At 38.7% G+C, this 27579-nt stretch overlaps 1 protein-coding gene across 2 annotated transcripts in view; it reads right to left on the bottom strand.

The window, feature by feature from the left end:
* LOC308399174 (ankyrin repeat and BTB/POZ domain-containing protein 3-A) overlaps positions 1-27579 on the bottom strand; it is a 279641-nt gene that overhangs the window by 249688 nt on the left and 2374 nt on the right. The window lies entirely within an intron of this gene.

Genomic DNA, 27579 nt, shown 5'->3' with positions numbered 1-27579 from the left:
ACCATACTTAAAAAAATTTGATTTATTGGTGGGGTTATCTTCATAGGAAGAGATTTACATTTATGTTCTGAAAAGTATGAAAACTTATCTATTGATCCAAAATTTCAATATCTTAATGCAAGCTACTGCTACTTAAAATATTAACCTATCCACCCGTCTCCCCTAAAATAGAAGTATTGCTTTTTCTCATTAGTTCACAGGAGTACATTATAATATTCTTTAAAGCAACCAATAACTGCAGAGAGCAGATAAATGTAACGGCTTATTAGTCTGATCCCTAAAGGAGGACTGCTCAAATAAAATGATTCTGAATGCTTAATATGCAGCTAAATGCATTTAATTTCTTACTATTCCCAGCAGACAACATGCACAACCTATGAAATAATGAATCCTATTATTGTTTATGTGCAAAGCCCAAAGTGGTGAATCTGCAGACTCATAGCACTGTATGGTATTTGATCAATTTAATTTCTTCCTCTTTCATAATTAACCCTTCATTTATACTTCTGATGTCACCATAACACAGGATGGCTAATGCTATTCATTGCAGCTCTGCCGTCCTCTTTTCAGACCCACCCTAGCTCGTCCTACAGCTTCTCCGTCAGACCCACGTTTGGGGAGATTTAGTTTAGAGTTTCCATCAGCCACATGCTAGTTCTGCTCTACCACCAGACAGCAGGAGTTTCTGTCCTATTTCCATCTTCATATCGGCCGCACATGATGAAAATGTTTCATGTTGCTGAAGGTAAAGACTTCAGTAAGTATTGCTATGGACATGCAGCTGATCTACTATTTCTGCACTGTTTATAGTTTTTAAATTTTTAAATGAAACATGTTTCAGCGCTCTGCACCGCAAAGAGGGATTGTAAGAGAGAACCAAACCAAGTGAGTTTCTTTTTTTTTTTTTTTTTTGCCTGCATTGCAAGTGCTTCATATTGCCTTGACAGCCCCACCTCCCTGGAGGCTCCTCCAAAACACCGCCGAACACAACAGCTAAGGAAGTTCATTTGGCACGGCTGCTTCCAGGCATGAGCTGGCCTACTTTAAAGCCCAGGCTGCATAACCAAAAGGCTGAACTAGCCTGGTCTTCCTTCACGTTTCATCCCAGTAGCCACCATATCTTGAGCCCGCAGACAAGGATGGGAGGATCCACGGGGGGCGGGGGGACCGCCTCATTTAAAGAATGTCCTTGCCATCCATTTACAGTCAGCTGAAGTCACAGTCCCATCTGTGGCTGAATCACAAGCCCTCAAAACGCACACGGGCACAGCAGGCCACAGTGGTCATTTGGGGGCACTTGGCTGTAACTCGTCTATGGCCCAAATAAGCACTGAGGAGAAACGCGCATCAGTGCATTAAATTCCCGTCTGCAAGCACATTTTCACTTGTGAAGCAGACATAAAGTTAACCTCATAATGATGCAGCAATAATGACAGGAAAGGGCAAACACTAATTTCACTAATGATATCTCAGACGCAAAAACACAAGTTAACCACATCTAGCCACTAAACAGATGATGAAAATATAGAGAAACACACACATAAACACACAGTTGTGCATGGTTTCTATATTTTCTTCAGCGAGAATGTTTGGTAGATGATTCGATAGTGTGTGTGTGTGTGTGTGTGTGTGTGTGTGTGTGTGTGTGTGTGTGTGTGTGTGTGTGTGTGTGTGTGTGTGTGTGTGTCTGCAGAACCTTTCAGGCCTTTTGAATCCAAGTCCAACAATTTTTGTAACTTGCTGAAACCAACAATGAGGCATTCCTGCCTATTTCAAGCAGCTGCTGTAATATGCTTCTTTGAAAACATGTTTGCTGTTGCAAAAAAAAGAAGTTGTTTTTAAAAGTCTTCTCCCTTTTTATTATTTTTGAGTAAAAGCACAGGTTCAAACATTCCCCAGACTTGTTGAGGAGGGACACCAGAGGCGATGCTTTCTGTTTGAAAAATGGATTTATATTCAAAACCTGACCTACACAAACGTTTGCTATAAAATCAAAAAGATTACAAACGCAGCTTCCTTCTTGATGTCTGCGGCTGCTGCTTCTTTCACATCAAAGGCAGCCGGCTGAGGTGGTTCGAGCATCTAATTATACTGCTGCCTTCTGCGTGGACCTCCAACAGAAGTTTTCTAGGAGGGCACACTGGTGCAGACCCAAACACGTACAACATTCATCCACAACCTTAAAACAACCTGCCCAATATTGAGGAGGACAAAGGGTAACTTGTACTATAGAAGAGTAAAGCGTACTGCAGATCCTTCAGCTCCTGTGGGTTGAAAGGTGGGGCCTCCAAAGTTCAGGCTTGTTCTGTCACATATTTGAATGAAGGAAGCATAAGCTTTGATTATACTGAACAGCTAAACCCGATATTCCCGTTATACCTTTTCAAATCCGGTAGTTGGTGCATTATAACGTAAATGACATAATTTATTCTTATTACTGAGCAGAATTATTGTAAATTAACAGACCAGTGTTCACAAGGACGTAACATAAGGAAGTAAGTTCATTTCAAAGTGTATTGGAGGAAGCAGTGATGATGCTGTAGAGCAGCGGTCCCCAACCCCCGGGCCTCGGACCGGTACCGGTCCGTGACTCGTTTGGTACCGGGCCGCGAGAGTTGAGGCTCAGGTGTGAAATGTATAGCTTTCAGGGTTTTTATCGGTTTTCAGCATTATTTTGTCATCGTTTTTATCGTTAACTCTGTTTTCCTGGGTCTTTTCACGTGTGTTATGAATAAATCTTCTTTTTTTCGGTACCGGTACTAGTTTTATTTTGTTGTATTTATCCGCGACACATTAAAGGCCGGTCCGTGAAAATATTGTCGGGCATAAACCGGTCCGTGGCGCAAAAAAGGTTGGAGACCGCTGCTGTAGAGCTAAGCCTGCACTACTAAAGGAAAAAAAGAAGAATTACCCACAGAAGAAAACAAAACAATACCAACCAAGAAGGAAGGAAAAGCACATATTTCCAAAGTGTTTCCAGTGGAGTGATTTTTTTTTCCCCTTTCCCTGACATGCCAGTTGTAGATCAACTAAAAAAGAGAAGTTTTGACTTCAAAGCTAAGACCAAAGGAAAAAGAAGCAAGTAGAGGACATGGAGAAGCCCAGGATGAAAAACTTACTGATTACTTAAAAGCATCCAGCATCAGTATTTGGGCTACTGTTGCAATTTGCAATTTTTCCTGTTATTAGTTTTAGGGTTGTGGCCGATTGGTGTAAATCCCCTCAGGAAGGTGTAAGTCTGAGATAGTCTACTCTGTTTTGGCGACATAATGTCTAGGAATGGATAAACGACAACTCCTATGAGCACACAGACAAATACGAGGTGTATGAAAGAATCACCGCACAAAGCCGAGGTGTCTTTTATGAACATCTGTCAAGCGTTGTCTCACCCAAGACACGGCACGACGTTGGAAATGCAGAGAAATAAATAAATAAAAGCAGGAGCATAGCAACTGCACCAAGCTTGTTCATCTGCAGCTACAACATGTGGGTTTGATGAGGGTGACTGAGTGGGCGTATGACAAGCAAAGTCAGAGCTACTCACTCAGCACTGTTATTGTTTCCAAAACCTCCTATGTAAACCATGGCACACTCAGAAAACGCTTTTATTTATTTATTGTTAAGGGTACAGTTGGCATGTGGAGAAAACGATTTGCTTCATGAAATTCTATCTCTGCAGCGTCGTTGTTAAAGTAAACTGTCTGTGAAACAGGTTTGCTCGGTGCGTGAAAAAAGGCACGAGTGATGAAGAAAACAAATACGGTGGAAGTGGTTTTGCATTTGGTAGAACACGAACAAGAGGGGATGACTGCAGTCTCACTGGACGGTGTTACATGTTTCTTCATTATTACAAACACACAGTGTAGATTAGGCTGTGTCAGTCACACACAGTAGCACTGTTTGTGGTTCCCAAACTTTTTCATTTGACATGTCCCCACAGCCCTGTCAGATGGACTTGAGAATCCAGTCATTAATAACTCACATCTTTAAATGTCAATCTTAACTAAATCTAAAATTTTAAAGGGTTATGCCGCATATAAATGGTTCAACATAAGGCCTGGGGACCAGAAGCGGCCCGGCAAAGACTCCTATCTGGCCCACTGGTCAACTTTGGAAAAGAGGGCATCAATTTTGGACCATTAACTGTATTTTCGTATTGATGAAATTACACTTTTTTTTTCATATATTTACTGGGATTTAATGTGTAGTTCATTTTAAACTCACCACTGACAGAAAAGAACTGTTTCACTGATTTAAAATGAGATCCCTGCCATTTATACCATCTTTTTGGGTATAAAAAGATGGTCGTAACCACTATAACATCACCCACTAGTTCAAGTGTTGCATTGAGTGTTCACACTGTATACAGTGAGGAGTGAATATGAGAACCCATGGTCCCTGGGTCTTGTAGTTTTTGTAGTATATATATATATATATTTTTTTTTTGTAGTATAGCTGTCTGTGACCATGTTTGTCTGATTACCCCATTTAGTTGTTTGAAGTTCATGTGTTTTAGTCTTGGTCTCAGTATTAATTACTTCCCGTCTTATTTTGATAGTCACTTGTCTCTTGTGCTCTGTGTTTAGTTTTGCTTCCTTTGTCTTGGATTGGTGAATTTCTAGTGTCCTATCTCCCTAATTATCTGGTGTGTGTCTTCTCCTTTGTTGTGACCTCCCTCCGAGCTGTGAGCCCTGTGTGTTCTGTAATTCATCCTTGAGTCCTAGGTTCCAAGCTCCTGCCTTGCCTTGTTTTTGTTTTATGTTTTCAGGAAGTCTTCGGCATTAAAGCTGCCATTTTTTGTTCAATTCCCGCCTTTCAACTTCTGCATTTGGGTCCAACGCTTCCTGCCATACAGCTGTTTACTGACAATTAGCCAAAGAGCATTTCCTGTATAATCCTGCTTTTGGACTTTTAGAAAGGTCATAATTTACAAATTAGGCTTAATGTTCTAGTCAGTATGACCTGAAACCAGAGGCTGAGCCTATAAAATCAAAGTATTTATGCCACCATGCCTTGTTTCTGGTCACTGCTCTGGTTGTGTCACCACAGCCCTGTCACAGTTTACACTGCCGCTGACGGTGCACCTGACTGGCTGCAATCTCCTCCTCGCCGATCAGTGTCTCCACTCAGGAAAAACCTCAGCATTGTTGCTACAAAGAGTAGAAGATGTTCCAGCATCGCCCTCTTGTATAATCTGGGAATCTCTGAGTTCCTGTACCAGTAAAACGGTATTAAAGATCAATACAGTCATAAACAGTTTTTTTCAGTACAACAAGCTGAAGTCTTCTTTTCAACCATGGGGTGTTTTTTTAATTTCTCTTTATCATCATCATCATCATCATCATCATCATCATTATTATTATTATTAGTAGTAGTAGTAGTAGTAGTTAGTAGTAGTAGTTAGTAGTAGTAGTAGTAGTATTTGAAGGTTTAAGGCACTTCAGCATGAACTTTATATGTCTGTGGCTTACCAGTAATGCTAATTCTTTTAACTGCCAGACATTCAGAATTTTAGTTATTTAAACTGTTTATGCATCCTGCTAACAAACAGTCAACTTCCTTTTAATTCATCAATATTGCTAACAATTTCCACCAATTTTGCTATTTACATTTTCAATTAGATAGTAGCAATGACTTTAGCTAGCTAATTAAATCGTTCTTTTTTCATTTTTTAGACCAATATTTATCTCACTTATAATTTGTAATTTGAATTACTGTGAGAAAAGATGCAAATAGATACTCGCTTGTGGCATTTTCATTAAACATCTAATAAAAACTCCACTCAATCAGTCACAAATCAGTTATTGTGAGTTAGAGAAAAAAACAGTCACCAAAGGGGTAAATGTCATCGGCTGACTGGCCAGTTCGCACCACTAGGCTGCACTGAGCGGGGATCCAGAGGTTTGCTAGAGGCTAAGAATCAGGAAACCCCTTTTTTCGGACCGTTTTGAGACATATTTGCAGAGATTAACATTAAGATAACAACCATCTAAAATATTGGAAAGTCCGGTTAACCTTGATCGCATCATTGCCCCTTCACATTTATGTCTATATTCATAATCCATTATTTTTTAGCAAAATTGTAATTTTTCTGCTCAAACCTGTTCAGGTTAACTCAGTTCTGTTCTCTCTGCATATTTCCTGACTACTGAAGAAGGCCCTCTTGTACCTCCTATTCGTGAAAATAACGTATCCACACCACACTTATCATCTTGTAAAAAGAACCCCAAAACAAACGTACCAATTTACTTCTTCTTAGTAGTTTCAAAAACCTAGAAAACTACTTACTAGATGTTTTTAGGTATTTATAAAGTTAATCTATATATGCCTGTAAAAACTTGTAGTACAGAAGTTTATTGAATTGTTTTTGATTTTACTGGTATTGGCCATGAGATGTCCATGGGATTCACTCATACTTTGTAAACATGTGAACAAATCCACACAATTGTCACAGGACTCATAATAAGTTCCTCTCTTTAATTCCTGCACGAAGCTGCACTGTTTTTACTGTTTCCTTACTGAGAGTGTTTTCAGCAACAGCTGCTCAGCCGAAACTTAAATCCTAATCTGTATCTTAGCTTTCCAGCACCAAACAGCAAAGTCAGTGACCAGCTGGTGAACATGGTGAAGCGTTCAGTTTCTAAAGAGCCACATGCTTCCCGCAGTCCGTGGAAATCAAAACAAAAGATTAAAGGAGCACGTAGACTTACATCAGGCAACTGTTTGCTCACCTCTTCCCCATCTCAACTTTACAAGGTGCAAATTTGTCATGTGCACGTTTCCGGAAATACTAAATAATGTGGAATGAGACTAATGTTGTCTTTAAGTGTGGAGACTGCTGGTTATAAAGTCGGATCAGGCCATAAACACTTATCGATTTCCCTTTTTGAAGCCTATATGACTGTATCAGCATCAACTACCCTGAAAACTCTTAACTTGGCTCCAATGTGTCTCGAACGACTTTAGATCCTTACAGTTTGGCTTTGAGATGATGAAAGAGGTATTTCACAGCATCAATGCATTAAATCTTAACATAATGTTCAAAAAGATCACAAAACCAGCTTAGTCAGGGTCAGTACACTGCTGATATGGTGTACATGAATTTTTTTTTTTAAATAATTTGTCCGCATGTTCCTCTTTCTGTCTTTTTTTCCAATTATAAGTGGCAGGTTTGCACACTCCCTAAACCGACACTTGGTAACATCTAATGTTCATGCTGTCCCCCATAATGCCTAACTAGACCCCAGAATAGTAATTCCTCATTGCATTAGTCCAGTTCCAATTATTCTTCTCCACAAGCTGACTCATACATGCTGAAGATCTTCACACGCGATAACAAATTAGCTCACTCGACAGAGAGGTTATTACGCTTTTTGAGCCCTGCTGTCAGTCTGTGCATTAGATAGAGGATTTCCACACCGATGGGCCTAATTATATTTGGGGTTGGGAGGGGGGCTGGGAAGGGGGGGGTGTTTAAAGCAGGGCTCTGAAAATGATCTAAAACACAACTAAGAGAAAAATAAACTTTCCTTCCTCCAGAGAGAGTTTATGTAAGACCAGTTACGAGGGTTATTTGTAAAAAACTGTACTATTCACCCCCAGCAGTCTCATGCATCATCCCCCTCCCCAGTCCCCCAGCCTTGTGCATTGTTTGTGTATAAATACGTTTCCATTGACATGAAGTGTTTTTCTTTTAAGTAAAACGACTTATTGCTCGAAAAGCATCTTAAATAAGTTAAGAAAGTTTCCCCCAGGACTGTAGGAAAAAACCTAGCACCTTATTCGTCAAAACTTGGCATCTAGATTACCCACAATCAAATTCCAGCTCCATCTGAGATGCAGTTACAATACGCTGGCAGCGAGTAATGTTGTCCCTGTATAATTGGTGTTGTTCCCATTTAAAGAAGAGAAGAAAAGTGCCGCTGTTGAATCAGTACACTAATACCAAGAGTTTATGTTTTTAAAATTGATATCGGGAGCAAAGAAAATCAAAGCTGGACTGGTGCTTCCTTACAAATAAAGGCAAACCCTGCATTTAAATCTCATGTATCTGTTACATAACTGAGCTGAACCACGGGGAGAGCATAAATCCAATACACCAAAAAGTTATCTGCATATTAAGTTATACAACTTTCTGCAACTCGCAGATGTGTTTAGTGATATTCAGCAATTCCCTTTGCAGCTATCTGGCTCTTAAGCAGCTCAGTAAACAACTATTTCCCACAGCCACAACACACACAATGATGGACTAACATCTGGTCAAGGGTCACAATGGTTTCAAAGGTCATTCCATCCTCTAATTCAGTGGTTCCCGAACCTTTTTTTGCTCAGTCCCCCTTTGTTTTACAAGAAAATCTTCACGCCCCCTTCTCCCCCCCTGGCATAAACACATCCTCCAATCACACACACCCATATATTGTTTTCAAACTCCATTGCAATTAATTTCACATCTCAAACCTTTTGTAAAGAATTAAACAAATAAAAGTAAACACAGCTTTTTCTATGCGTTTGGGCCTTTCGTCCACACGTAAACAGCATGTTTAAAAATGAGATTTTGAAAAACTCCTGCCAGGGTGGAGATTTTCAAAATGTCAGTTTTTGCGTTTACGTGTGGATGAGGAATATGGAGATTTACTCACGCAACATCAAAGGGCTGCGCCTTTTTGGAGTCACACTGTGCTCCACGTTATTATTTACATGAGATGAATTTCTACAATGGCGGACAGAGACAAAATACTGTTGCTGTTAATCTTACTATCTGCAGTTATTGCACACTTACATATACACATGCAGTTACTGTCCCTGCATTTAGACAGGCAGACGTGTCAGAGTGAACTTCGGACGTGGCTTCTACATTCAAAACAAATTCTACCTACCTTGGCACCACTGTTGTGCAGGTAAAGCCAAAGGCAAGATATGCTTCATCATATTTTCTTGTCTTTGGTTTGGAAACATATTTACATCTTCATCTTTTTTTAATTCATACCGTGCTGCCCACTTTGGGAACCACTTCTCTAATTTAACTTTTTGTTCAAATCAAAATCAAGCATTTGGCCTTTTTTCTGATAAATTACTTAAATGAATATTTAATTACTTTTCTAATTAACTAATCAGTTGCTTCAGGGCATGCCGTTGGTGTGCAGACATAGTGAAGCTGGGCAAAACACACACACACCTACCTACACAGTTGCAAATAAAAACAAATCTCGCGCATCACTTACGCTTCTCTACCATCTCAAGACTGTCTTGAGCAAAAGTTAAATGCCAAGATTAATCCAACACAACATGTCACACGTTCACACCAGCACAAACGTCTCCTTTCTGTTTTCAAAACAAGTGTTTATTCAGCTGAATCCTTCCAAGGGAAAGCCTCTGATTTATTTATTTACTTATTTTTTTATTTTTCGTCTGTCATCTCGTTTGCAGAGGATGCAAGCGATTGAGTTTGAGTGTGACGGAAGTGCCTTTTCAATTAATCCTGCTCTACAGATGTCTCCACAGACGGGAAGGAAAGAAAAAACACAGCAGAACATTTGACGCGATGCTCGAATCTTCGCATTTGGGTTTTCATAAGAAAGGTGATCAAAGCTGATTTCCAGAGCAACTGTCTGACAGTCTTTTGTCGTTTTCTCCCCGGAGGAACACTTGTTCATTTCCCCAGATGGACTCATTGAATGCACATCAGTCTGTTTGTGTGTCGGTGTGTACGAGTCAGTTATTAATGGTGTCAGCGCCAAAAAAGTCTGACAGAGCAGTATCTGGATGGCATACAGGCTCATGGATAGTTGCACACGCACAATAATGGCAACAAAGAGCAGCCGACACTTGGGGCAGTCTGGCTGCGATGGCAAAATTTGGCCCTCTTGTACCTTTGAGGTCCCTCAGACCTGTTGTCACGATAAAGATCCTTTATGCACAATTAAAACTAGGACAAATATAAAATGTTTTTACATCGATAAGTGATGTGAAAGGGCATGGGGGACACTGGCCATCATTTTCTCGGTCTATCACACAGTAATCTCGCCTCTGTATGTAATTTACTCTGTCAGATCTCATTATCTTTCTCTTGTGTCACCTATCTGACAGCTCGCTTTAAATAAACACGAAAATTATTCAGGACAGGTTTGCTCGCTGTCTCGTTTTAGCTTCTTTTTGTTCTGCAGGAAATGGGAAGGAGGCAAACTCCATTTTATTATATAAATTGTTTATTATTATTTAAAAATCTATTGATTTTTTTTTGGATTTTAATTCTTTTATTAAATATTTAAAAATTTGTTTTTATAATGATAAATATTAGTGTATAATTATGACATAGTTTCTATTTTGTTTTATTTGATTTGTCCATGTATGAGAATACTAATCTTTCCTTTTAACTCCAAATGTTTAAATACTTTGAAAATGTGAAAATATTTGTGATCTGATTGGTTTAAATACTTTTAAAATAATTTATTATGACAAAATCTCAGGTTTTTTATTGATTTTTTGTTCATTTTCTATGTGTTTTATAATTATTTGGTTTTAAATTTTGATGTTTTTAATGTTTTTTGCATAAATATCTATGTTGTTAATATTTATAATGTTATCAATGTATGTCTTATTGTACTATATCAGTATCAGAGTATGTAGTGAAGTGCTGGGTAGTAAATTAAGAAAGACCTCATAATTTTAGAAAATTATGGTTTTAATCTATCAATAAATAATCACATATCTATATAAGAAATTTGTGTAAGCATTTACAATATGTGTAAGCAAATGCTTGCACATGCCCAAGCCTGACATCATTTCCAAGGTGTTCCCTGTGTGGGCTTAAAAAAACACAGAAATACAATTCAGGTGGCCACCAGGGAAAATTTCTGTCATCTCCTACATAGTATTACTACTCTAACCTCCAGCATGAGGTCCCTAAACTTGCAAAAATACCACCGCAGTGTTGTACTAAAACATGGATGAGCCCAATCCTTCCTGAGGACAGTTTATAACTGGGCACTCTATCAGCTTCACTCTCTTTATCCCCACGAGGACAGAGGGATTTATGCAGTGGAGAGGACACTCGGAATGATAGCAGCATAAGAACAGCCAGGGTGAAAAACCCCTGTAAGCATGCCGACCACGGGCAGCAGCAAGGGTGCGGAGGGAGTCGGTGGGGTGTGGATAGTCTGGGAAATGAAGCCGTGATTGATGTTTCCTGACCAATTTCACAGCCCTCGACTTCCAGCAGAGAGGAGGAGAGAAAAACAGAAAGGAAAAGGACAACTGTCAACAGTAAAAAGAAACTCCAAAAGGAAGCTGATCTAGAATCACATTAAGGTGTGAAAGCTGCCAATAACTTACTGGAATTTAGCTGGAATTGCTAAAACTGTGGGGGCTAACTACTTCATGAATAATTTAGACTGTCAGCTTGTCCTTAGAGAAATATGTGATCTAAACATTTGGTTAGCCCTTTTTTTTGCTTCATTTTTTTTCATTATCTATATTTACATGCTTTGTAAATATAGCCCTACTATAAGTTAGACCTCAGTCAGACCCACAGAAGCTGTGAGAACAGTCCTGGCAATCACTGGTGGGCAGGAAATAATGTATACTCCTGACCCGTTGGAGAGTGGTTGCTGGAAGAAGAAGAAGATAGTAGTCTGTGCCTTCCCTACAAACTATGGGTAAAAGAAAAGCAATCACTAGGAGGTAACCTCTTTACAACAAATTTAACCTAGCAACTGCCTCCAACTACTCACCAACTGATTGGAGGGGAATACCTAGTGGTTGCTAGGGGTTGCTTATTGGTCTATAGGCCTATATGACTGAGGCTTTAACTCCCCACTGGTCCTAAGAACCATATTTTCCGTTCTCTTGGATACAAGCAACAACCTTCGAGTCAGCCAAAGTATTTTAATAAGCTATCATTTCAGTTTACTGTTTTTAGTCATGGCAACAGCTTTAAAATTTTTAAAATTTAAAGATAAAGAAATAGCCAGATGTTATGACTTAACCCTGCTTTACCCTTTCAGGTATCTATTAAGTTATGTCCACTAATTAAAGTGGGCTATACATACATGCATACGAACGAGGTCAACTGTGAATCAATGCTTCACAGCTGGTGTGCTGTTTTGCCTTTCCTGGATGATAATTAAAGATTAGCCTTATAGAGCATGGATAGTGCTTCATGAATAATCTACAACAACCAACAAACTACCAACTCCAGGACTGCAGCAGACACATGGTTTTATCTAATAATGCATTTTCAAATGCATGAGAGAGGTCACTCATTAAGATGTCTCCAGAGTTCCCTTAATCTTTGCATATTCAAAAGATCATCTTCATTTGTAGCAGCGGGAGCAGCATAAAGTAAAGGAGATGAATAAAAAGCCTAGGTAACACCACTGCACACTAGCTGCTCAAAAGCAAACAGGGAAATTAATAACTTGCCAGTGAACTAGTGGAGCAAACCAGGCACATTGTCCTCGGGGACTGATAGACTTAAAAGGATGCAAACAATCACAACGATGGCTCAAAATTAATGAAAATGCATTTCTGTGTCCCCAGAAGTGTAAACAGGCAGCTCTGTGCTAATTCACCACATCAGCTTTATAAGCTGAGTGATGTGCTGCCTCCACCCAAATGATCAATAAAATCAACTTATGTGGCTTTACATCGGCATTTGCTGGAAACAGAGGCACGCAACTAACACTTAATGTGTTGTTAATATGATGTCTGCAGCGGTAGTAGACAACAAAGGCCATCGCATTTCCACAACACTGCTGCATGGTTTGGAAAATGATTAGCTACAACACCGCAGATATGCGTCAGTGCCCAAAAACAAACACGAAACAGACAAAGCGGGGAACAGAAGAGCTGAGAGAAGCAGATATGAATTAGTGCAAAGGGACTCAACATGCAATTATCAGATTAATCTGCTGGTTGAGTCACTGAAAATGACCTCACAACAGCTTTAACATTTATTAAAGTCCTCTGGTGAGGAAAACAGCAGCTATCTCACAGCAGATATGTCTCAAACTGTGTGTCTCGGTGGTGAAAAGATTATCTTTGGGTTTTAGACTGCTGCCAGTCAGACAATGAAAGCACTATGAATGCCTCAGCTTCGTCCCTAAGACTGAAGAACACTGTCCCTCACACTTTCTAGTGCGTTTTAATGCATACTCACATTGACTCAGCCTGACTCACACATTTAAGCCAATCTTTCACAGAGCCAAATGCAGGTCAGAAAGAGAGACGCTAGCAGCCCCCTGATGATGCATTTATGGGTGAGAACGGGCCAAAAACAAACTGTATTTTGATGACAGTACCAGGCTGCCTCTGGGACATTATGATGGCTCATGGGTACTGATGAGATTGAGTATCTGTTTTCAGAGTGTGGGAAAAATCTGCTGCCGTGAAAGCCTGAGGATTATCTGCTCTGAATGTGTGGAAGCAGGAATGGTATCATGCAGCCACCTTGTGTAGGTGTGCATTAGCATAGGTGAATGAGTTCTTGGATGAATAAACTTGGCAGTGCAGGATATGCATGAATACCTATCCATGCACTTAAGGATGGCCGTGCTTGGTGTTTATAGCTGTCTGATGTATTAGGAGAGTTTCTTCCGGGGTGCCATTAACATTTTATGGATTAACTGTAACATTATGAGAATGCTTTGTGAAAATTTTTGCAGCTCTCAGAAATAGACCACAGACTTAAGTTACGCATCGTTCACTGACACCCATGGAATGCATAATATACTCTTATATTTCCCATCTTTGTAAAGTCCAGTGTTAGCTTTTAAATTAACAATGCAAGTGTAGCACTGTCCATTCAAACAAGTGTTTATGCCTAAGCTCTGTGATTACATCTGTTTTCATCTCTGTGGGAACGTATTTAATGCTCTAAATGAAACTCGTTCATTTACCTGGTAAGTTTGCAGCACTTGTTCAGACATGCCAGCTGTCATTCCAATTTCACACAGTTTGATAACATCGTGCGATTCTCTGCCTACGTTTACCTGAACTAAAAAGAAGAATGTGAATGTGCAGGGCTGTTAAATTTTCCCACTAGCGATATCAATGTCAGTTGAAATGTGGTTTTGATGTTTGTATATGATCATTCTGCTTTAAATGTCATTTACTTGAACATATTAAGCAATAGTGGAAAGCATTACAGCATTATTTCATTTTCATTCACTGTTATCCCCATATTAAGTGGTCACGTATGAACTCTTTTTTCCAAGCTTCTCTGTTTGAGGCTTCTTCTTTGTTTCTTTGAAATGACATAAGCTTAAATATACGATTCAGTTGTCACTCTACCTTTCTACAGCTTTTTATTACCACTATAGTGAGCCCTAAAGCTAAGCTTTTAAATACCGCTGGTATGTATTACTGTCTCCAGGTTCACTGTGTCCTGGAGAGTATTATTATTTTATAGCTTCAGAAATGAATTAATGTCAGGAAAACTACGATTTAGATATGGAGCTTAACTTTAGGATCATATTTCTTTGGTTTCAAGTAGTACAAGCCATGCAACAGCCTAATATCTACTAATCTCGTGTTTATGGGGATACGTTGGGCAAAGTTGCAGTTTTGCTAATTCTTTGATATCTTCTTCATGCTTTATGATAAAACTTGTTGCTACTGGGCACGTACTGTACTTCATTGACTGACTCATTTAGTGTGTATTGTTATCAAGAACAGTTTAACCATCCTGTTATTTGCACGAAGAGATTGCCTGAGCTCTTGTTTACATTAGCCTAATAATTTAGCACCTCTGTAGCTAGCAATAGTACAACTAATCCAACTTTCCTTATCCCCCCAATCTTCATAACAATTTAGTTTTGATTTTGATTTTTTGTTCTTGTGTTTTAGAAATATTTAAGCCAAAAATTGTTTTAAATATTTTCTAGATACCAACTAGCTGGTTAGCTAACTGCTAACATTTAAGTGCATTAGCATTACACTTTATTGTTACCCTTTGAGTAACACTTCACAAGATCCTTTTTAACATTTGGTAGAGCTTCAGTGGTTGTATTTGGGAACTGAAGCAAACTTTGGACCTTAGAGTTACTAGAGTTACCAAAGCTCAACACATTTACTTTATTTATTGGTTGTATTAACTATTTTCCAATATATTGATATCAACAATCAGAACTCCTGACAAATGAAAATCAAAAAGTAAAGAGGAGACAGTCTATGCCAAATAGACTTTTAAATAACCAAATATTGGTATCAGTATTAGTCTTAACGATCATATATGAGTGTGGCTCTAGAAGTTAATTACAGCAGAAATAGGCATCTAAAGAACAAAGATAACAGAGCTGATGTGAAAAGAAGGAAAAGAAAATTCTTGTTTCTTTCACTTGGGATCAAAAATATCCCCTATGCCTTTTTGTAGGCGCCACAGCTGCACCACAGAACTGTAAATGCCCTGCTGTATTAGTTAATCAGATATTCATTATGTAACTGAGAATCTAGTACAGGACAAAATATTTGTTTTACAGCTTTTACTAGAGTTTCAGTTTCATTATAATGTATTCAAGGTTCAGAAATGAGCTAAAATATGCACGTAGCAGCTATCACTGTAGTGGCCAAATACTCCCACAGGTGCAGTAATACCAACAAGCGCATGACTGTGACTGTGTGTGTCCAGACACCTGTTTGCTTGTCAGTCTGCACGCCCGCAGTAAGTCGGTTATTGGCAGTAAAACAGGACTTGGTAAAGAGGGGCTGTGATGCAACCTGTCTACACCTCGCTGTGCCTCTACTTGTCTACCACGCTGGGCGAAAGAGCCATATGATGACGCGAAACAGGTTCAGCCAGACAGGTGGCATAGCAAAATCGAATAAATACATTTTTTTCCCCTATAAGTAAATTAATTTTTCCTTATTGTGCAATCGTGAAAGTTGCCACTGAGGACATGTTTTAAGAGATACTATATAAACTGAGGGACTGAGCTTGGCAAGGAACTGAAATACGAGTGAGAACGATTATTGGGAAAAAGTGTTTCACACACACACACAAAAATTAATATTTCATCCGATCAATAGTTCAGTTTCTCTCGAAACTTCAAAACAAGCTTCATTCTAAAAGATGTTTTAAGTGTCAGGGAACTGAATAGCTCTTGTTATTTTCATTTATTCTCACAGACTTCTGCAGGCAATTCATCTCATAATGCACTCATTTCAGTCTTTATACACCATCCACTTGAATCAGATCAATAACCTAAACATAAACACCAAAATTAGCCATTTATGTCCTCTTGTGCTCCATGCAAACACTCAAGCACGGCACAGTGATTATTAACAGCCCTAAAGTGCTATCCAGAAACATTAGCGTTATCTCATGACATTTAAAACATAAAAAGTCATTCGTCACCAGCAGCTAATGCAGCCAGGTACATTTTTGAAGCCATTACAGGTGAGTAACCACATAACCAGCAGCAGCGGTGGCTGTTTCCCTATTCACCCACAGCTTTATATGAAAACTCTGATTCTCTGTAGTTCACACCAAACTCTTTCACAAAAATGCCAAATTTAGCCCCGTATCGTGATGTTGAGCTTTTTTAAAATTTTTATTCTCTGACTTGAAAATGCAATAAATCAGTCTTCATCTAAAAAAATAATAATACGGGTAAAACAGGCCTCAGATGTCCAATTAAAGAAAAGCAGGGCTGGTGGGTCCAACAACCGTGCAGTGACAGAGAGCTGAAGCTCCCCCCGTAGCTTTCCTTTTAATGTTTATCATTATAAAGGCATTTTATTATATTATGATCATTAAAAAATTGTCAGTGGGGGAAGTGTCCCTGCCTACACAAGAGTAAGCAAAGCTGCAACATCTTCCATATGAGGACATTAGTTTCACTTTAAAATTTCAAGAATACTGTATAGTGGGAGTACACGTCAATGTCGCTGTTTTAAAGACGAGCAGTCACAGAGAAACAGCTTATGTAACTTAGGGCTTTAAAAACAAAACAAGGGTGTTTCTTTTCCTATTATGGGCTGTGTGAGTTGGCGTTTGCACTTGTCAAGGCAGGATTTAGTTGTAGACTCAAAGAACAAAAGAAGAAGAAAGGATGGTTGATATGTTAGAGCGTGGGTCTTCAGTCACCAGAGGCATTCCCCTAGACTCAATTCACCAAACATCCTTGTATCCCCTACAACTGGCCTGGTTTGCGTCACTGTGGTAAGCAGATGGTTCTCCCCAGAGCAAGGAGCCTAATTTCCCATCGCCACCTGGGAACAGTCAGAAAGCGATGTGGCGCTCGCCCCTCATTAATTGAGCACTGTAATGGCACGACTGTCCTGTCGCTACACGCTGAGACCCTGTGGCTCGGGGAACAGGAGGCTGCGGATGGACACGCACCATGGGCGGGAAGCTCGATTTGTCTGTGTCCATTTTAGTGGTCAGAGCTTCACTCTGCCCTTGCCCTTCTTTTCTTGTTTCCACTAATATATTTAAAGCTCATAAATATTGATAAAAATGCCAAATAAAGGAAGGCAATGGACACATTTAAGTCACCTTCACAAAAACAAACAAAAAACTTGACTCCACTGACTCGACTTTATTTTCACATTAGCCTACTAAAATATGCATAAATAGGATACACAAATAAGACTGGATATTTTGACACGTGATAGTTTTTAAGGACTTTTTAATGGGACTTTATAGCCTGGACTAGAGCATACAAAAATTATTTTGTATGTATGTATGTAAATGACCAGGAAATGGCTCACTATAAGCATTATTATACATCACATCAGAAAAATCTCATATTCTGAATTACTTTTATTGGATTTAACTACAGTTCTATTGGATTTTACAAGTTGAATACATTTTGTTAATGAAATATCTCTATAGTTTGATTTCACTGAGGGAAAAAATAGTACAAAGTGAAACCAAGTAAGGTAAAGTAAATTAGGTATCTTCACCAGCTTCATATCCCCCCTTATATTTCTCCTTATACTAGCAGCACCACCTGCAGCACATGTAGCAGAGTGACATCACAGCTACATATGAATATGCTGAACTGGAACTGGACGTTCTCTGCTGTCTGTCTATAGTTGCTTGAGGTCAAATAGTATTGACGGGTCATGTATGAGCAGACTGTGACCAGTTTCAGGTAAACAGTCCTTATGCAGAAGAAAACAATCAGCTATTGTCTGACAACAGTTTAGCTCTGTTACTTTGTTAGCATTCATAAACTATGACTGTCTTATGGAACAAGAGGACTTGGACCGGATATTCAGTATGCATTATCTGATATCCAGATATTCTGGCTACATCCCAAACTCCAAAATATTGGCTTTTGAACCGAGAGGCTAAGTAATCAAATTTTGAGATGGATTTGAAGATTGCAACTCAGCCAGCATCGGGGTTTTACAGTGAGATGTAATCTAGTTTATGACAGACATTGCTGTAATGTCCATAAACAGTGACACCACTGTTTTGAATTTTCAAACCAGCTCTAACATACTGCTTATACATTTAAAAAGAATATAAGCCGCTGTACGTAATGCAGTTTTTTAGTCCCTTAAAATCAGTATCAATCCACAAAAACATTATTGGTCGGGACATAATTTGATGCACAGTGTTGTTGTGTGTATAGAATTTTTTATTATTGCTTTAGAGATGAAGAATTCTGTCACACCAACGAGGTATTTAAGGACAAGCGGAACCAGTAAAACTCATATTTAAAAAATAAATAAACAAATAAACATTGTTGTTGACCACTAATGTAGAAAAGTCTTTTCAATATAACACTATACCATTTAATTCCATCACACTGCTGGCATTGCTGCTTTCTGTCTGTAAGACTGAAGATAAGACTCAGACTGTATATTTAGCAGCTTCTTGGTACATAACTTACAAGTATTACACAAGCATTATACAATTCCACACAGGCACACAAATTATGTGCTCTTAGTAAGCGTGTGCATAAAACTGTGTGAAGGAGGATCCGCCACCACTGACCAGCAGCTGACAGACTTAATCTTTGAATTTTTTTTTTTTATTAGATGAAATCATCCATCTGGTAGAAAGGCTAACTCCTAATCTCTTTTCTGATCCTTTAAAACCAGCTTATTGAATCTCATCCATGCATTAAATACAGGTAAACAAAGGTGAACAAAGATCTAATTGCACCTTTAGTTGGACATGTTTTCATCAATGTGAAGTTTGCATCTTTCTTAAATGTGGGAAAGCGTGAAAAGCAACGAGAAAAACCCGTCTTGGTGATTCTCAGAGAGCCTTTAATCACTCCTGCTACCACATGAGGGACAGACAAGTGAAAGCCAAGTCATCATGTTATAGTTTGTTGTAATCTAAGCTTATCAGGGGCTGCTGGGAAACATCGGCTTACTCAGTTTTCACATTGAATAAAAATGTGACCGGCCACCATCTAGCCCTACAGGACGCTTTTTAAAACGAGGGTACAAACATGCTGAGGTCAACTGAAGACATTCAGAATAACCACAAGCAAAAACATAAAAGACTTTGTAGATGGGTTAAAGGAGAAACACATAAAAGAGTTCCTGTTTGTGAAAGGTTCTCATAAAATGTACAGGACACCAGATCTACTGGAGAGAAGTGTAAGCGTACAGTGGATGGGGAAGATGGCTCAGAAAGAGGTTAATACTTTTCTTTCCTAAATTAGATTTTTTTTTTTTTAAAGAACATCATTTGATCTATTAATCTACCACAATTTAGGTTCTACTTTTATGAAAGTTCATTCAATAAATTCAATAAATTCCAGGGCTGATTTCTTTTTGAACGAAAAAACTGAGAATGATAGTTACGCCCCACAAACAAAGACTAGCTGAGGTGTGACATTTTGACTTTGCCTCTCTGTGTGAGCTTTGTTGATAAGCTTGTTGACAAGATTTGTGGGCTATACAGCACTATGGCTTCCTTTATAAGTCAGTCAGCCATTGCCATGGGAAACACCCACCCCACGCCTTGAAGCTTAGAAGCTGTCTTCACAAATATGTCCCCTAAAAGTAAAGACATAAATTTCAGTCAAGCTCTGGAGTGAGATATAAGCATAGCCTGCAGAGAGGTTCAGAACAATCACACAAGAGGAGATTGTGTGTTTGTTTCTGATTTAAATATATTTTTCTTCACACTTGAACAAGTTAAACTGCAGGAGTATGCAGTAATTGTGTGAAATAAACCCAGAGGGAGGAAAATGGGCACGGGGGAGATGTTGTGATTGATGCCTGCTGCTTTTGCAAACAACTTACATGGTGCGGGAACAATAAAAGTCATCTGACCAATAACATTAGTCCTGAATGACTACACAAACCAACCATTAATATATTGCGGAACCTATTGTTATTCCATCCTACATTGCACAATTGTTTTCAGACAGCTGATTAAAGAAACAACTCAAGAGTGCATTCACACAGCTCTTTTCTTTTCTCTCTTACCAAAACTTTTGATGTGTGACTACATAAAGTTGCAAAATGTTTTGTCCATGTGTAGAAAATCCCCTGGACAGCACTGGAAAAATAATCCCAAGTGATACTGCTTGCACAACAAGCAATCGAGAAATTCCCCAAAAGACAAAAACAATCTCTGACTCAATATATGTCGCGGGGTGTGTGTGTGTGTTAGACTAACATCCTCATTCCCTGTCCAGGAATGACATCAGTGTTAACAGAAAACCAACCATTTCACAACTGGTCAGGCTCATGCAAAAAAGGTCTGACTTTCAAAATCGGACACTTGCTTAAGTCATGTTTCCTGCTCATGGAACAATGAGCAATGAACAGTGATATTTATTGGAATAAAAACTATAATAATAGCACTTTTTACTAAAGAATTTCTAAATATGGGAAGCGCCAAGCCCCTTAAAATTATTTGTGCTCAAGGTGTGATCAAAAATGTGCAGACAACAACCACAGACTTGGTGTGATAATGGAAGAGTCGACACTGGGGAGAAAACATTACATACAGCTGTAGCTATATAGAGAAGATATAAAGTGGTTCTAACCACAAATGCAAATGTGCAGAACTGATTTAGAATACACAGCATTGCTGATGACATGAGTCAACAAAAGAGCAGTTCCCATGTTTGAGTTTTATATCGATTTATTTTCACTTCTGCTGCACATAATGCTTTTGTTCTGTGTTCTACCAAAGAAATAGCCTTAATTAATGAATGAGAGACTGATTTCAAATCTGGTTGCGACATAAAATATTGCATGGCTTATTTGTGGCTTTTGAATTATTACAATGCAGTTAATCAATCAATCCTGGCACTTCATTCACACTTAAGGTGTGGTTATGGCTAACGTTAAACAACTCAACTCCCTCCCACCAGTCACCTCACTTCCTAACAAGGAACAATTGTCCAACGTGGACACAATTCTTAATGCATAATTATGTTTTTCTTTACTAGAATATAAACTCCCATCTGTCTGTGAGTTTCTTGTCCCAGTCTTCCGATACAATCAAGATCTGAACAAACAAAATTGGCATACAGGTGCATCTTATCTATAGATAAGAATCCTGAAGAAGCCAAACAACACTGTAGCATGAGCATTTACCAGTATTCTAAATGTCTCTGATAGTAGAGAGATTTATTTTTTAAGTTCTAGAAAATATACTAAATAGAGATTACTGTTGCACAATGTGAATCAACCCTAACCAAGTGACCTCAGATGACATGAAGGTGAACGATTTCCAGTGCAGCAGAAGTGAGAAAAACAAAGAGCTGCCGTGTTGAATTAAAAGTGAAAGGCCTGGCAAAACACCAGGATTCCTGAGAAAACCTGTTTCCTCTTCTGTAATGTGGGAGTACTGATGATTTTACTACTGTCGTTTGTGTCTCTAGACCCCATTATTGAGTTAAATATTCCTGTGTCGATCTGCTGCTCCCCATTAAAATATCAGGTTTGAGTTTTAACAAACTCCTCTATTTGTGGATGGATTGATTTAGATGGAAACATCTCAACGTGCAAGCCGAGGTGAGCATCTTACAGGCGTGTCCGTACATGTCTATGCACGGCAGTGTGCATGACTTCACGTACATCTGCAGCATGGAGGCAGTAATCCATGGATCTTTGCTGCACATTAAACAGTAATCTAAGTTAATATATGATAACACAGCGTGACTATAAGTTGAGCCATTAACCACTTTGCTACACTGGAAAACAGATAGTACCACTTAATGCTGAACTACCTAATCAACTCAGTTTGATTTGTTGTTGGACATGAGTCACTCACACTTTTTGGGTGTCAAGTTTTTGCTTATATATCTAGATACCTTATTTATTTACTTACATACTAAGAATATTGGTTATGTTAGATATTTTTATTATAATACCTGTTTTTACCTTTACCGGTACAAACATCATGTTTTTTTATTCAAACAGTGAGGAGAGTCTGAGAATATGGAAGTATCTACTGGATTTCATCAAGGCCCTGCATGTGTTAAAATATAGCTAATGCTAATGGGCATTAGCTAGTGCTCATTTATGATCATTTTTATGATAAATTCACTGGCAGTATTTGCTCTATCCTGCTAATACTGCTTGTGAAAGAGCTAATCAGCACTAACACTTTAGCGGCTCACTAGCTAACACCTTAGTGAGTTAGTTTACGTGGTGCTAAGCTAACACTGGTGCAGCTATTTAGCTTGTACCAGGCATCCACCATCATATAATTACCAGGTTGATGGACAGATGTTCTAGTAATAAATATAACTGAAAACCGAGATGTAGTTCAATAAATATACTGAGACAAAAAAGAAATGTTCATTAAGTAGTTTTGTATTTAACATGTGGCTCTCAAATTCATATTTAAAACAATGTACGTGTATAATATCCAGTCAATTCCTAGTGGCTTTATAGTCACTCTTTGGTTTAAATGTTTTGATATAAGCCTCAGAGATGAGTTTGGTTTTCTGATTTATAGCTTACATTCATAAAAAAAATAAAAGTGAAACTAATACAAAAAAAGAAGAGAGAAAAATGTGGCTTTAAACTTAGGGAGTCCTTCCTCATTTCCAATAACTGTCAGTAAACTACACTTTTTCCCAAGCCACAGGCTTAACCCAACACAACGGTCATGACCACGATATGGCTCATTAAAAATGGATGCTTGGTCAGGACTCTTTGCTGTTATATTTGAATGTGCTGGGTATCCTTAAGTAGCAGTTTTCCTTGTGCGGGGTTAATGCTGCGAATGCTGTTGTCATATATTCATATAAACCATAATCTTTTGAAATTTAACCGAATAGTTCTGGTGTACGTATTAGTGTGTTATTAGGTGTTTTCTGACTGTTTTAAGGCTAAAATACCCCAAAACTAGCAATTCACGCGATGCCATGCCTTTGAGCATTTTTTTAATAGAAATCTTATTTTAAATTAACGTCTGTAATTTAATTGACATCTTTGGATGTAAAAGAAATGTCTGCAATAAAATCAGTATAAACTATAGTTAGCCAGGCCTAGAAATTATAAACATGTTCTTTTTTTAACTGCCTTAAAAAAAACCTCATTAGGAAAAAAAAGGCCAAAAAATTTGCACACCGACTGGTAAAATAGTGACCCTTTTAATTTTACCTATATATAACCTATATGTGATCTATATGATTTCAATAAAATGGTTATTTTTTTCAAGTGTAATTACAAAAAATACCTTGAAAAGTACATGTGGCTACATTTGCTAAGCAACAGATTCATAAAACAAGCAGAGTTACCCGCTGAAGCGACACCTTGTTATTAAGTGACCAGCCCAAAGTAGCTTACCTAACAACAAGGACAAGTGATGAAACAAGTTGCTTTGTTTCATAAGAATCCAAGGCAAAGAAAGTCCACAGGTCTGAATTTCTAGGAGCCGTTTTATCTCGGCCACACAGACTGATTGGATCAAACATGCCGACGCAGGCCTACGAGTAACGGGTATTAAAAATGAATGGGAGGAATTACCATCTTTGTTCTCTCCAGCTCCCTGGTGTTTCCCGTTACTAATTCCTAATCTTAATGACTACCAGATAAGCACAAGTGTTAATTAAAGAGAGCTGCATGGTAATTATATCTCTAAGGGACCTGCGCCAATGCCCCCTCAGCAACAGCTCCTGCAGCTGACACTCCAGCCTGGTTTCTCCTCCTGCACTTGACTCCTTCACAGCATTAAGCATTCACTACTCCCACACTCCTCTTATTATCTCATCGTGACCCAGTGCATTCACCTACTTCCTGAAAATGGAAGGGGATCCACGCTCCAATGACACAGAGCAAGTAATAAAACCACAACAATTTCAGGCTGGTCTCAGCTGACTTGTACGTGTGGAATTCCTATCAGAATATTTACCTAGAAGCATAAGAAATTAAAGTTAATATTTTCATAAGCCAGTAACATGGAGGGAAATGGATGCTGTTCATAAAATATATCTTGGCCTGGAAAACAACTTCACACAACTTCACAATCACTGATCATTGCTGAAACGTGGGTGGAGGGTTGTGGGTGCAGCCCTTGGCCTTATGAAATTACCATGACATCAAACTCCATCACAACCAGCATGCCTTGCCGGGTGCTCACATCATATCTCCATCAGAACTATGGCAATCTGTCGGCTCATCTGCGAGTATCCCCCCTCCCAAAGGAGGGGAAGGACGGGCAGAAAATAATAACAGAATGGACAACAAAAGGCTTTGCCAAAATCATGTGGTTATGAGTCAAGCTTATTAAAAACCACAGTGGAAAGCAAATATGCAAACACTGAGCCCGCTTCCCCCCACCATGAGAAAATGAAATAAAATAAAATATGGTGTGAAAGACAGAGCGGGAAGAAGGAGGGAAACCATCACCCTGCTGCTAATTTAATAGACAGACTATAGCAGGCTATGCAATACCATTATGTTGTGTCATCTGTCCTGCGGAGGTTGGATTGGTTCCTTGGGGAAGATCACGGCGAATGACAGACATAATCAGATACAATCAAGTCATTCAGGATGCCAAATTTAAACATCACGCAGGCGGGTTGGGAAGCTGATGACCACGCTGCTTGTTTCTGACGTCACATGTCATCAGGTAACAAGACAACATTGAGAAACATTTTAGATTTGATGTTTGTGCAATACCTCTTTATGTGTTGAAATATACATATATGTGATACACAATGATGTAGGATAAAGTGCAACACACATCAAATGCATCACTTCAGTTGGCATCTGTAAGGCACAGAAGGCATAGAAAAGGTGCAGAAATTGAATGTTAATCTTATAAAACTGCTTTCCTGTAAGGTAAACCCATGTTAGTGCAGGGAAATAGGACAGTTGCCTCTCCATGAAACCTGATGCACCAGGCTTACATAGAAAGCAATGAAGGAAGTGCCCTTATTTTACTAGTCATGTACACAGTTACACACAGTTATACTTCAAATTTCAGTCATCCTTCCAAAATGCACAAGGTATGACACTTTATGCACCTAAATCAACTCTAACTATTTAAGTGCTGGCAAAATTGGGACCCCACATGGGTGTAGTAGTTAAGGTAAGAGCTAAAGTGGCAATAATTGATATTTTGCAAATCTCATGTGAAAGTGGGAGCTTGTTGTAAAGAATTAGGAGAGATTTACCTGAATCTGCAGCTTTAAACAAGTTTAAGATCACTGTTTTGGTTTTCTGTTGACTACTCACTGCTTTGGTTTGAGACTACAATCTTCCAGAAAACTACCCGACATGTGGTTTAGTTATAGCGTAGTTAAGTTTAGAGTTAACGCACCTGAAAATAAGACAACACTTAGCTCTGTATCAAGTTGTTTTAGTGCCTCACGCTAATCATTTTGGTTTTTAGGTGAACCAAGCTGAGAGAAAATAAAGGTAAGCGGCAAGTGAAAGCAAAACTCAACTGTCAGCCCCAGAGAATGCAGTCTTGTCTGGGGCCACTTTTGAGTTTCTTCCTTTCGAAACCCTTATATAGACTTTGTGGGTCCTTAATAGTGGAAAAGCAGAAATACAGCTTAGCATTGGTCAGACTAGAAGTAGGAAGAGCTGTATTCTTAAAATCCCCCTTGTACAAAAGAGCAGATAAAGCAGTTATTAACTAGCTACTCAACACAGTAGACCATTTCCTATAAAGTCACACATTTTCCTCAGGAGTTGGTAGGCTATAACCAAAAACAGAGGTATGAGAGAGTGCTAAGTTAACCCTCTGAGGTCTGGAGCATCAATTCTGTATTTTGAAAGAAAATGTGAATAGTTGTTTATGTATGTCAGTTAGAATAAACACGTGTTCCCTGATTGCCCAAACTTGGGAAACCAATTGAAATAAAACAAATTACACAGATATAGATTAGACTTGAGAGGGCTAACAGGCTGGACAAAAACACACCTCAAAATGTACCACTCTTTAACCGCTGAATGTAAAGTAGTACATCAGAAATGATTCATGACTCGTTTCATTTTGGAAATGAATCATTCATAAAGACACTGACAAATTTCAGTTGGCGATGCCCTAATTTATTTATTTATTTTCCATCTCCACCTACTCCTCCACCCATAACAGTTGGGTATATAAGGTGTGACTCGTTTCAGAATTACTGTTGGTTAGGCTATCAGCGTGGAAAGTCATCAAGTTAAATTAAAGCTCTTATAAGCTCAAACATTCCCAAACCTTTCACACTGCCTGTTTAACCAGCAAATATTCTGGAAACATCCAGAATTTTCAGCAGGTTGAGCAGCTGCAAGCACCTCTGGAAATAAAGGAGGTGAAGAAAAGCTTCCGTTATGCTCTACTCATTAGTCAGAGCAGAGAGGCTGTCACGTATGGTCAGTGGGAGTGTCGAGCAATGTGGGTTTAATCATTAGGCACTGCGGTGCTTTTGTTCCTTAGGTGAAATTTTTAGACAAAAAGATCATGTTGGTCACAAGAAGGCCTCCCCTGCTCTCTCCATTTACTACATCCAGTCTCACTGCCGTCACCAAAGCTACCAAAAAGAAGCCATCACAGACACCTCAGTGATTATTAGATTAATATCCGTGGTTAATTATTTGGCCGCAGATGACTCAGTTTTAAATAATTCTCGAAGTGCAGCCTTTGTTGGCATAAAATCAAAGTAATACATTTGTCTTCTTCATCTTTGAAATGGATTAATAACACTGCTGGGTCGGGGAAGGGAAAACAGTACTTTTTAAATCTACGCATTTTGCCTTGATAACAGTTTTAAAATGACATCACGCTGTTTTGTGTGACTCCAAATGATATCTTCCTCTGCACCACCAGAAAATCATGCACTGTTGCAGAGCAGTTGACTGCACAGAGGTGGAGCAGAGGGAATGCATGCCTGGCTCAACATCCAATCTACACAGAATTCATGTTTTTACAATTTCAAGACAAAGCAGTTGTGTAAAAAAATAAAAATGATGAAAAACAACAATGTAAAAAGAGGATGAATGACTCAGTTAAGCTCACCCTAATCTAACAAACAGACATAAAATGAAACTGGGACTATTCTTAATCACAGGATTTGCTGTTTTTCAGTGTTTGGTATCACTGCAGATTAAAGAAAAATGTGCATGCTTCAACGTTGAGCTTTTTAAAAATGTGTAAGCATTTCCTTACAACTTCTTTAAAATGTTATTTTAGTTAGGACTACT

This window comes from Rhamphochromis sp. 'chilingali' (assembly GCF_963969265.1).
Source record: "Rhamphochromis sp. 'chilingali' genome assembly, chromosome: 7".
NCBI lineage: Eukaryota > Metazoa > Chordata > Actinopteri > Cichliformes > Cichlidae > Rhamphochromis > Rhamphochromis sp. 'chilingali'.
This window is presented reverse-complemented; position numbering and strand designations above follow the sequence as displayed.